Source organism: Euprymna scolopes, chromosome 12 (assembly GCF_053919585.1).
Source record: "Euprymna scolopes isolate OS-2025 chromosome 12, ASM5391958v1, whole genome shotgun sequence".
Lineage (NCBI taxonomy): Eukaryota > Metazoa > Mollusca > Cephalopoda > Sepiida > Sepiolidae > Euprymna > Euprymna scolopes.
In genome coordinates, this window is record NC_136493.1 from 99,338,477 (window position 1) to 99,349,832 (window position 11,356).

At 34.6% G+C, this 11,356-nt stretch overlaps 1 pseudogene; it reads left to right on the forward strand.

The window, feature by feature from the left end:
• The first annotated feature begins 3,267 nt into the window (after nucleotides 1-3,267).
• On the forward strand, nucleotides 3,268-3,384 carry LOC145291881 (5S ribosomal RNA; annotated as a pseudogene).
• Nucleotides 3,385-11,356: the final 7,972 nt, after the last annotated feature.

Here is an 11,356-nt window from a genome sequence, read left to right on the forward strand (position 1 = left end):
TTATGATTTAGGCATAGATAGAGAGTGGTCGAAATGGTTGGTAGTGGTTGTAGTTAGTCGATTGATATTTTGAAGGTTTGGCAAAAGGGACCGTAAATTGAAGCTCAAATAAGCACTTGCCACGAAAATAACGATAGAGGGCCGACAGGCTAGCAACATGTCCTGTGGGAAGGAGGTTGTATGGTAGTCGCTGTCTTTGTTTTTATTTTATTTTAAATTTCTTTTGTCGGTGTTCTGTGATGAGAGTTTTGTCCTGTTCTTCATTGTTGTTTAACATGTTTCTTTTTTGTTAGAAAGTTTGTGTTATTTTAGTGCAGAAGGTTTGCTTTATGTGTTTCGATGTTTTTACAAGTTTTCTTAGTTCGAAGGTCAGGGTCTTGTATTTGGATTGAAAAATAAATCAGTGAATATCCGAATAGAGAGCATGTTAACCCCATGTTCACTTTTATAACATATCTAGTATTCTTATATCAAAAATCTCTTTACATCGAATTTTGCTTTAAAATGGTTTCCTTATGTTTTCAATTCTACGATGTTTTTAAATGTAGAAATATTGCAACTTTTACAATTACACACGCGATAGTATGATATCTACACTCGTGAGCAAGAAAAATGGGACAAACAAATTTTATACATTTTATTGCACTAAAAGCTATATTGAACAAAGAACAATTGAACAAGGAAACTTAAACGAGACTAATAACACAGAACAATACAGTTACTTTAATAAATGCTTAGAATGGAATCGCATTCCCTTTTGATTTCTTTAAAAGATCAATCCTTTTAGACATGCCCTCAACCAAAGTGGAACATTGTGAAGAGGATATGTTATTCCATTCGCTTTGCACAGCTTCCTACAGTTTGCCATTGCTCGAAAAGTTTCTTGCATCCAATGCACGAGATATTATGGACCAAATATTCTCGATTGGGTTTAACCCTTATCCTTGAGTGGCCTATCGGCCTTGATAAGTGGTGACGCCTATGTAAAAAAAAATGACCTGGCCAAAATATCACATTAATTGAATTATCAGAAAACCATTTTTTGTGACTTTAGCAGTGTGCGCAGGAGCATTATCATGTTGAAAAATAATCTTCTGAAATATTCCCAGCTTCTGGATACTTGGTAACAGCCCTGTGTCTAATATTCGAATGTATTCCTTTGCATTGATTGACTTCTCACATCTAATAAGTTCCTCAACTCCTGCTGCAGTAAAAGTTCCCCATATCATTATCTTTCCATTCTTGTGTTTAATTGTCGTTTTCATGCAACTTGGTGAAAATCTTTCTCCGGTTCTTCGATTGCACCATTCGAGAGCATCGGGAGCATCAATAACAAGACAAAATCTTGATTCATCTGACCAGAAAACATTCCTGAACCAGCCTGTATCTTTCTTGCCATAATACGAGAAAATTCTCTTTCTATCATTGATGCTCTTCTTAGATAAAAATGGCTTCTTTGCACACCTTTTAGAAGAAAATCCCATTTCTTTCGTTCGTCTAGATATTGCATATCCAGAAAAAGAATTTCCAGCCCTTGTTTTGAATTCTATACTATGTTCAACATAAGTTTTCTTTCAATCCTTCAAAACAGTTAATTTAAGTCTGTGGTCGTCCTTCAAAGTGAATGCTCTAGGGCGACCAGATCCAGGTTTCCCTTTTACTAAGCATTGGACTTCGAACCTTTGACCAATTCGTTTCACTACAGAAAGAGATGTTTTCACTTTTTCTGTTCTTAAAATATCAAAAATCCGCTTGTAATTCATTTTGGACTGTCTTAATCCTGCAATTCGGTTTTTTATATCCTCACCAAGATGCGGTCCTACCATATTTAGGATGAATTTTTCCACTTATTATTATATGCTATAATAATAATGATCTACAAAATAGAAATTTTCAGTCAAAATTAACAAAAATTCATGGAAAAATATTGAAAAATTGATTTCTTCCTTATTTCACTATTGGCCCATTTTTTTTTGTTCATGAGTGTACATATAAAATAAGACATTAATTATCAACATTCATGATTATAGCTCGCCAATGAAGAGAAAAATGTTTATAAACCACCAGAGATGATGGTATCGACTGAAATATTTGATATAAATTATTTTCATTTATTGAAAACAAATGAAATCTCTTAGTACTGAATTTGGCTTTAAATTTTTTTTCCTGCTTCTACTTTTGTTTATAACTAATCCTCTGTGATTTATAATTGTTTTTAATTTTGGGGTCGCTTGGGTGAGAAATATTATCATTTTTGATTATGCAAGGCGGATAAATGAACACACACACACACACACACACACACACACACACACACACACACACACACACATATATATATATATCACAGCTTTTGTGGTTGTATTCAATGATTCGTTTATTACTTTCATAAACAGGGATTTTATTTGAAGAAATATTTTCTCATAGATTTTCTTTTCCTTCTTTCAATTATTTCCATTTCTCTTAATGCCCACTTCCTTTCTGTCTTTGAAACTGTTTCCTTTCGCGCTTACGGGTTTTCAGCACATCCTTCTCTACACCATTTCTGTTTGATGACATCGAAGTATTCTTATTAGATAATTTTCAATAAAAACATCCCATTACTCGCTTATATTTATCCCCACTCATGAAACTGATATACACCGGGTTCCTTTTTTAATACAAGCGAAATACTTCTAAAACAACGAAATCATTTAACTTCAACATCTTTACTATATTCTTCACAATATAGAGGTCTCCAAATAAAAATTATGATTGCACCTTGTCAGAGGACATAGGAATATATCGTTGGGAATGTTTGTTTCTTGTAGTTTCTGCAACTCGTGCTTCATCGTTTTAATTAACGAACACACGATCGCTTGCAAATGTCACCATCTACGTTATTCATTCACACATAAGTAATTTCCATGCATTCTAATAATCACTTAATCTTTTATTACAAAATGGTAAATCACTTATAGAACTATTACTAAATTAGTAGTAGTTAGCAATGAGAAAGCGTCGAGAAGAAAGATCCGCTGGTTCTTCTGTCGTCATTGTACCTCTAAACAAAGTAAACCTCATGTAAGCAGGTTAGGATTGAGTCGTGTAATTTGATTACATGGCCAGCAAAAATAACAGAGGGAATAAACACTATGACTTTGAACTATTATTGTCTCTATTTGCTCAAGGCTAAAAAAGGTCAGAGAATCCAACATTATACTCCAGATATATACATACGCGCACGAGTAAAACTCAGTGATTACAAATTAGCATAGGCTTACATTTGTTTATGGCATAATCGCGTTGACACACCGGTTCTCGTCAGATCACCGAAGTTAAGCAACGTTGAGCCTGGTTAGTACCAGATGGGTGACCATTTGGGAATTCTAAGCGCTGTATGTGCTCTCCGCTTATCTCGGCGTTTGTTTCCAGTCGTCCTGTACTTCACTTGCCACTGGTATTAAATAATGTCGACTCAGGAGAGGTGTGGTTGGAGATTGCTCACCTCCTGCCAATAACTTTCACGTGCAGGCACCCCTTCGTGGGTATCCATAGTCTGTCAAAGACTGAGGGAACCCCTATTTTTGTTTGGGTGTTTTGTTCTACGGCCTATCAACCTATTTTGATTAATGCTTAATCCAGACAAGTTTTTATGCTTCAATATCTTCAGAATGTCCGTAAACAATCTAAAAAGGAAAATTATTTTGCTTATATAATGACCGTTTACTTTTATATCCTATGTTGCTTAGTTTATCTGGCTGTCTGTTTGTCTGTTTGTCTTATGCCCGCCCTACCTTTTCTTGAAAATTACGTTTTTTTTTCTGAAATTTTGTATGAGCCATTCTTATGCTAAGGTATAGCAAACTAAGTATTATGGTAACCGCTCGATGCACAGTTAGTGATCAATAGAAAATAGTATTTACATGAATACAGATGTAACCATATTCAATCATCAATTTGACATAAAGCACTCATAGTAAGTCAACTAGCTAAAACCTTTGCTCGTTTTAAACGGGGATAACAAATGCTAGTATATCGATACAGATAGATTTTTAAACCTTGAGATTATGTAAATTGTTGTTAAATTTGATTAATTAAATTATTGTAATCACATTATGCTATAATTAACACGTAAATACATTTCAAGTCATTTTATAGCGAATTATGTGGTTCAAAGTTATTATTATTATTATTATTATTATTATTATTATTATTATTATTATTCATGTTCTTAAATTAAATACGTGTATTTTAATGACGAATAAGATTGTACACAACGTATTCTATTTAATATATATATATATATATATATATATATATAAGTTTTAGTTTCTGTTTCGATTCAAACTATGTCCCTCAAGTTATATGGATATATTTTTTATTTTGGAAAATCGCAACTTTATAATATATAATAATCGATAGAAAATTGACTCTATAATAATATATACAAAATCTGCATCAATTAAAATATCATATTGAAACGTATTTTACGATCGGGCTACGCCGAATATTCCTGCTTATTTAGATAAATACTTTCGCAGTTTTAACAAAAGAGCTACAATAATATCTGGGCGTCTCCATTTACGCTGAACATCCGCAGAATGCCAATATCAATATATTACATATGAAAGAGTTCGCTGTGAAATTTCCACAGGTCCCGCTAGTAGATTTTATAGTATTAGTATTAGTCCGTCTACAATGACGTCATTCCTAACAATTAGTCTCTTTACTCCTCCGTAGATATTATGTTTTTGGTTTGTAAAATCTATCCATACTGAAATGTTATTGCCGAAGCGTTGTTCTTTTGCACAAAATATCGACAGTTACTAAATGTAAAGTTGATTTTTATCTTGTTAGTAATAATACAATGGAAGTTTATATTCACAACAGTTAAAATAACATAAAGCACCGCCCAAGTTTATTTAATGCTAGCAGCATTACCCGACCTTGGTCGGAGGTTAATTTAATGCCATTTTTATGCTTATGAAGTGTAAGATAAAATAAACATGCAAAAATATAAATTTTCGAAAAAAAAAAAATCTCAATCGAAATTTATAAGAAGATTAAATGAGAAAAGAGAGAATTTTAAATAAGTGTTCGTAAATGCATAAGTATTATATAAGCAATGTGGTTTTATTGTTGTTATGAATAGTGTTTTGTTTTGATTAGTTTGTCAAAGAAAAAATAATTTTTGGTAAGTTAATGAATTTGTATTTGTATAAATAAATGTTATTTAAAGTGTTAATTAAAGTGAAGTTAATGGAAACAAATGGGAAAACTATTTTTAAATATAAAAATATGTTAAGTTGTATTTACACTGTAATTGAGGTATTACCGTCAGTGAAATTTTGATTTAAGAAAGTAAATTGCCCAATTGTATCAATAAACGTCTTTCCAATTAACAGAACAACATTAAAAAGTGACGTCATCAAGCCGAAAAAAAGAAAGAAAGAAAGAGAAAGCACGCTGTAATGGTCGTGTGTGCGTGTGTGCGTGCGCTGTGAAGTGTGAAGTAGTAGTACGAACAATTCCATAACAGAAATACGATGTCAGCGTCGGTCTGACTCTTCGCTAAGTAACGACCTGGAAAAATGACCGGTCATTTTCATTTGCATACGTACAATAATACATAGAGATTATCAGTTGCCGATACATGTTGGAAACATTTCGTAGCAAAACCTAGCTTAAAACAGTGCCAGGCACAGCAAGTACTTTTGTGTGTAATTTCATGCCAAACCGTCTTTGGGTCTATATCGAACTAACTCACACACAGAGACAAAGTTGCATTTATATAAAAGTACAGATATTTATAAATCATTGAGAATTTATTTTCGTGGACTCATCTGATAATCAGTTAACAAAAATGAACTGAAACGTCAACATATTTTATATCGTCATGGAATGCAAGAAAAAATAAATAAAAACGACGAACAGACGCTAAAAATTTTATGAAAGGAAGAAAGAGGAAAACGGAAAAATAGTAAATAGTGATGGGACGCTAAAAGTTCGAAAACCACTAAAAATGAAAATCATTCTATTGACATGAAAACGTATGACTTTTGTTATTTTTTAAAAAAACATTATTCACCCTAAATAAGTCTTACCTCCATCGGGACATAAGGGAGCTACTTGGAATTATGCCTCAGATTTATAGGCGCATCATAAGTGGAATCTTATACAGCAACACGTTCGTTCACATTACATTTAAATGTCGACATGTTGCAACAATCGTAGATACAGGGAGAAGGGAGATAATTACATGAAAAATTAGTAGAGTACAAAGTTTCTGCCACCTTAGAAGCTTTATTTCTTATGTTTTGTTTTTAATTTTCTTATCAGTTTATTCAAGCTGGGGATGGGGCATCCTATCAGATGCCAAACATTCACCCGCTAATTCAGATATTTCAACCGAGAAATCTTTTTAAGATTCTTACCGTCACTTTATGTGCAATTGTTTGAAACTTTCTTGCACTTGGTTCACCGCATATATTTGCCAGGTAGTTTTTGATATTTTTCTTCATGAGTCCAATTACTTCTATAATTAGTGGAATGATAGAGATCTTCCTAAGATTTCAGTTTCTTTTCATGTCGTATATAAAACCTTGATATGTTATTATCTTTTCCCTCTCTGCTCTGTTTAACCCAGCATCAATGGAGAGACTAACTTCTACGAAGGTTGCTTCTTTCTACCTGCTTGTCCTATATCACTATGCCAGGTTTCATGGCTCCGTTTTCTAAGTATGTAGCTGTGGATAGTGTATAACCTATTTCCAACTGTGCTTTCTGGTATATGTTTGCAAGACATGCTTCTGCATTCGGTATTCAACTTTTTATTGATTGTCCAGACTCCATTGTGTCGCGTCCTATAGTAGCCATCCCCCAACAGAACCTTTCAGTTGGATGTTTATTGGCTGACACCCTTTATTTCTGTCTGGCAGAACATGCACCTGCTGTCATTTCCTTAAACGCATTTGCCATTAAGTTTTGATCTTGAACAACAATTATAATCCACTTCTGATCATAGTGAAGCGATCTTCTTTTTAGTCTGATCCAAAACCTTCCTTATGTATATAGTCCTGAAATGGGTATGATTGTGTTTCTCGTCGAGTTGAACGGCAGTATTTATGTCGAAGAGGTACGAGTGTTGCAAGTTTGACTTCCTGGACAGGAAGGAAGTAACATATGTTCGGCATGACAGAGTCTTGTTAAGCACATTGGAGTGTGAAAAGACTTTGGAACAAGCGACAAGGCGTTATTCTTAAAAGTACCTGGAAATAAATGTCTGTTGTTTCACTGAAAAAATAAAGAGTGAGTCGAATTCATTCCTAGTCTTTGTTGCCATGCGACTATCTGCATACAACGTGTCGGTCCCGAGTGTTAACATGTAACGACTATATTAAATGTATATAAATTAAATAATATTGGATATTTGGAAAATCGGTGTCATAACTTCAGAATTTTGTTATATATATATATATATATATATATATATATATATATATATATGTGTGTGTGTGTGTGTGTGTGTGTGTGTGTGTGTGTGTATAGGTTGAACATTTGAAAAATACTGCTTTACAAACTGTATATGGTTTTGAAGCAAGGTATAAGAATATTACAGCCAAAGTTCTGAAATTGAGACCAGCATTTTGATCTAAGGGGTCTTATATAGAGCAATTTTACTCTATATATTAAGCTCTATTAAAATAGTATTTGTTTTTTTCCTTATGTGTGTGTGTGTGTATGTGTGTGTGTTTACAATTATAACAGAAAGAAAAACACTTTTCAAGGTATTAAAATATTATTGTCAAGTTCATAAAGTTACAATGGCATTTGCTATCGATATATATAGATGCTGAAAATGCTATTGTATATCATAATTGACTAATTCCTAGCAGATATTGGAGTCAAGTCGATCACTTTCGTTTGAGATAATGACAGAGTAGAGATAAACAAGCAAATTGTGATTTGTCTTGCAGATGTTGACAATGTCACAAGAAGCAATAATTTGTAGGTGGTTAAGTAAAATTGTTAACATTACTGTCGCAACATTATTCTCTATTTATAACCAAACAACTTTTATTACTTGTATAAATCAATCCTTTGAAGTTTCATTTTAGCTGCAATTTAGGTCTCAGTGAAGGAAATCAATTAGAACAATGGTTAAACTTATCGTTAATGAGCTGAGAGAGTGGAGTTTATTTCTAGGTCGAGTCGTGCCAACACCTAAAAAAAAAAAAAGAAAAATCATTACCATTTTTTTTTCTGGGATTCAACGGCATTCACCCTTATCTAAGAAAACGTTACTTTGTCATTTTTTTCACATTTTTTTTAGTGTTTTTAAGCCCGGGGGCAATGACACTTTTATATCGTGATTATAAAGTGACGATGGCGAGAAATTGGGAGTAATCCAAAAAATCGTGTGATGTCCTCCCCTATATCTCAGAGCAATAGCCAATTAAATTGAAGCTTGCGAGTCGCCCTCGACTATGGTCGACCTACTTTACTTTAATACGTACAACAAGTGTTGATGATGGTCCTGCCGGAAGTAAATAGCAACCAAAGAAATGGAGCTGCATAGATAAGTCGAACCATAATCATGATCATAATCATTGTCATAATCATAATCATAATCATGATCATAATCATAATCATGATCATAATCATTGTCATAATCATAATCATAATCATTGTCATAATCATAATCATAATCATGATCATAATCATAAGCATGATCATAATCATGATCATAATCATGATCTTAATCTTAATCATAATCATGATCATAATCATGATCATGATCATAATCATGATATCGTTTCGCTGCATCTCGATATCCATCACTTGGCAGAGTCCAAGGCATCTCTCAGGTCCGCATCAGGTCACAATTCGCCCAGGGGATAGTCCGTGAAGATGCATACGATGATCTTCATATCTACGCCGCAAGAACCCTGAGCATCTTGTCAATAGTTCCACTTGTGCAGGTTGGACCCCAGTTGAGTGTTACGCACTCTACCTTTCTAGGTAAGTGTATAGCTTACCGGGAGATATTCTCCGGCGTCGGAAGAACCTCGTTATCGTCTTCAACTGATCCATTTCAATAACGCAGGTGGAAGGACACTGGTATCATTCGCCCAAGCCCTGTGACGGTGACGAATCTCTTGTGGGATGGTAATCGCTTCGATACATCTTGATGTCTATATAGGGATGGCGACTTTCGTTGCTCTGCTTGTCATGCTCTGCCTTCATTATCGCCTCTTGACGAATCTGCGGCGGAGCGATTCCAGACAGTTTATAGAGAGATGGAAGATTAGTCAATTTCAGGTTGTCACTAAGCGTCTGCATGCCTTGTTGCCATGGAGCTCTAGTAAATAAGATTAATGGAGCTCAAATAGATAAGGTTAAATGGAATACCAATAAGTAAAATAAATGGAGCTTCGAGAACATGCTATGCATGAAGCTACAGCAGATAAGCTAAATGGAGCTCCAGTAAATAAACTAGATGGTGCGCCATTCTAAATGGAGCACTAATAAATACGATATATGGAGCTCCAATAGATGATATGCATTAAGCTCAAGAACTCAACAAAATAGAGCCCCAGTAGATAATCTAAATAAAGCGTCAGTAGATAAAACAAATAACGAATAAAATATATTTTAAAATCCTCGTTGTCTTTTTCGATTACATATTAAAGCTACCAGCCCCGAGGTAGAGAAAAAAAAAATCAAGACAACAGTTTCAACTATTAGCTAAGATAAAGAAAGGTGGACAATAATAATAGACCCACTTAGGGGTTTGGTTTGGTTGTTTTGTTTTACGGCATATCAACCCGTTTCATGTTATTTAATGCCGAATCTGGTGATTTTGAAGAACGATTTTTTTAATATAGTGTATTTGTTTTTTAAGTCGTATTCTATTTAACCCATAGTTGGGACCCTAACAGGTACTACCACTCTGGGTCTGAGTGGACCTGGGAGTAATGGCAATTAAAGGGTAGGTTCACACTCCCTAAGGCCTGCAAGCTGGGGCCTCAGCATCGGATATAGTTTAAGGTCATATCCAGGACCCATTTCGGGGTTTACAACCGTCAACGCACAAAAACCTTAACGTTTACTCCTCATAAACAACTGTCATAAGGCTAAGAGTTGCAGGGCTGAGATGGAAACCCGTTCTTTTATTTTTTCTTGTTTAGTTTAATTTTCGACATGAACCGCATAATATAACGGAGTCGCGAGCATCCCTAAAGCCGATTCCAGTTAGTCGCTCAATGGTGATTACTTGTTATGTGTGCTGCGCGATTGTAAAAAGTTTCACTAAGAAGTTAAAAATAAGATGGCGGCCGTGGCAAGGGAGCGGGGTGAGGGATAAAATGCAAAATGGTGGGATAAAAAGGGGGGGGGAAGCGAAACAATTAAAGAACATAAATAAGACGGAGAAAAAGATGGGGGAAAAAGGAAGGGATGCAAAAAAAAAAAAAAAAATGGCGTAAGGATTTCACGTCGTTTGGTAAAGACTATAAAGCTCTTGACTTATGTGACGTGTCGTCGGCTAAACTTGCGTCCTGAATCGACAGCGGCGGCGATAAAGTAGCGGGAACGGCGACGTGTCCTTTGCAAATTGTCTTCATTTTGTGTTAATTTACTACTAATAGCGCTTCCACCACTTGACAGCTAGTTGCCTTTATAAAAGAAACACTATATATATATATATATATATATATATATATATATATATATATATATATATATATAAATAGATATATTTATGTGTGTGTGTGTATGTTTATATAAAGGCTTTATATATATGTATGTATGCATGTATTAATACATATGTATGTACACTTAGGCAGTATATCCTAAAAAATATATGTATGTGTGCTTACGTTAATTTATATATATATATATATATATATATATATATATTTCTTTTTATATGGAGGTCACCACTTATCAAGGCCCGGAAGCCACTTGGGGATAAGGACCATTGCGTGTACAGTAATCAGTGGGATAGTATCGTAGTAATCGTTAGCATTGGAGATTTGATAAAGTGTCTTACTTAAGGAAGCGATTCATCAGGAATTTGTTTATGTTGGACTTGAAGAAATCCAAATTGTAGTCAGGTGGGGAACAGGCAAACGGAAGAGAGTTCCACAGGCGTGCACTTCTAAGAAAGAAGCTTTGTTCACACACACACACACACACACACACACACACACACACACACACACACACACACACACACACACACACACACACACACACACACACACACACACACACACACACACACACACACACATATATACACACATATTGTGTGTGCGTGCGTGTGTGTCTGTGTGCCTATGTGTGTATGCGTGTGTACTTAAACAGCAAG